Raw genomic sequence first — 2184 nt, 5'->3', positions numbered from 1 at the left:
CTACCTTTCTCACATACACAGTGTCAAGCCAGCTTAACCAAGTGACAAAAAATACAAAGCCAGAAAACCCTTCAGAAATGGCATTAGAACTATTTGATAAAGAGGTAAAAAAAAAAAAAAGGCCCAGTCACTGAGCCACCGCCGAGGACTCAGCAGCCTCCACGTTTAGCCCCCTCGCTTCCCAACGTTTCGTGCCCCCTGCCTGCCTTTTCCCCGACTTCCTCAGGCCGTTTATACCCAGGAAAAGGAATCGTATGTCCGCTGTTCAGAACCTCCACTCTTTCGACCCCTTTGCTGATGCAAGTAAGGGTGATAACCTGCTTCCTGCTGGGACTGAGGATTATATCTATATAAGAATTCAACAGAGAAATGTCAGGAAGACCCTTACTACTGTCCAATGGATCGCCGATTATTATGATAAAAAGAAACTAGTGAAGGCGTTTAAGAAGAAATTTGCCTGCAGTGGTACTGTAATTGAGCATCTAGAATATGGAGAAGTCATTCAGCTACAGGGTGACCAGCGCAAGAATATATTTCAGTTCCTTGTAGAGATTGGACTGGCTAAGTATGACCAGCTGAAGGTTCATGGGTTTTAAGTACTTGTGGCTCACTAAAGCTTAAGTGAGGATTTCCTTGCAATGAATAGAGCATTTCCCTCTGTCCCTTGTCACAAGTTTAAAACCTCACAGCTTGTATAATGTAACCATTTGGGGTCCACTTTTAACTTGAGCTAGTGTAACTCCTTCACGCAATAAACTGCAAAGAGCCATGCTGTCTAGTCTTGAAGTCCCTCATTTAAACAGAGGTCAAGAAGTAGGCACCTGGCAATGCCCAGCCTGAAACAAAGCAATACTGTGACTTTTCAGCCAAGCTCACAGATGGCTGTGTGTGGTCAGAAGCTACCCTGCCCTAAGAAAATGTCACCCACCACCTGAACAACCCTGGGTGGAGCAGAGCAGATGGGATACGGCAGCTGTGACACTAGAGAGAAACTTTGGTAGCAAAAGAAAAACCCCTGGTATCGAACCTGGTGGGGGCAGAGCTTAGGAGAGGCCATCTTCCCTCTAGCGAGGTAACAGGACATTCAGCTTGCCGCAAAGGTCATTGTTCTTACTGACTAGACATATCCAAACTTAGGGATGTTCAAAGCACCAGGATGTGAGGCCCACCTTTCAGAGTTAAACTTTTGACAAGGGAACAAATTCAAAATAATGTATCAGTCCTATAGCTGGCTGGAGAGCTTGCGACTTTTGCCAACAGCTGCCCAGTGCCATGGAAAGTAACAACTGCCCCCCCCCTTTCAGTTCTAAATGTTATGTAATGTATTTAAACTATTATTTAAATAAAACTTATTTTCAGAAGAAAAAAAAAAGTAAAAAGAATTGTATTTAGTACCCTTCAACATATCAAGAAACAAATCAAGGGAAAAAAAGACATAGACAAAGAAATTATAGACAAAATCAATAAAGCACAGACAAAACTATAGATTTCAAAGAAACAAAACAAGAACAAATTGTCAAGATAAGTGGAAAATTAGAAAATTGGCAAAAACAATCAATAGAGATCCAGAAGTTTAATTTTAAATTTTAAGTTTAAAATTTTAGAAATAGATAATGCATTGGATGAGCTAAGGAGTATAATTGGATCAACAGACAGAATTAGTGACCTTTAAGACAAATCTCTTTTTTTTTTCTTAAATGATTAATGTGAATTATGTGATAGTTTACATGGGAGAGCATTAGTTTTACATTCATTCTATCGTATATCGTCTCATTGCCATGGTTATAACCCCCTCCATGCAATCCTTCCCCCGTGCCCTCCAGGTCTTCAGGGCACAGTCGCTCTCCCTCTCTGGGTCTAGAGTCTCCAGCTGCTCCATTGCTCCACATCATCATCTCTGGCTCCATTTCAGACATCACTGCTTCTCTGGGTAGGGTCCCGCTCTCTGCTCTTCTCCCTTGATGGTCCTAGGGACTTCCACTCCTAGACTGAAAAGTCATTCACTCCCCTCCTTGCTATATAACGTCCACCTTTATATAACGTTTCCAACCCTTACAGTCAGTCCTGATAACAATTATTCACTATTGTATCACAAGAGACCCATCTGCATTTCATTGCATCTGCCCTGCCTAGTCAGATTGAATACTACTCACTGGAGATTCTACCTTCCTCCAGGCCCTCTGG

General features: G+C 42.1%; 1 pseudogene; it reads left to right on the top strand.

Annotated features, from left to right (window-relative positions):
* Positions 1 to 254: 254 nt before the first annotated feature.
* LOC102825230 lies at positions 255 to 596 on the top strand (annotated as a pseudogene).
* The last annotated feature ends 1588 nt before the right edge of the window (positions 597 to 2184 follow it).

This window comes from Chrysochloris asiatica, unplaced genomic scaffold (genome assembly GCF_000296735.1).
Source record: "Chrysochloris asiatica unplaced genomic scaffold, ChrAsi1.0 scaffold02750, whole genome shotgun sequence".
Classification (NCBI taxonomy): domain Eukaryota; kingdom Metazoa; phylum Chordata; class Mammalia; order Afrosoricida; family Chrysochloridae; genus Chrysochloris; species Chrysochloris asiatica.
Note: the sequence above shows the minus strand (reverse complement) of the source record. Positions and strands in the feature narration are given on the sequence as shown.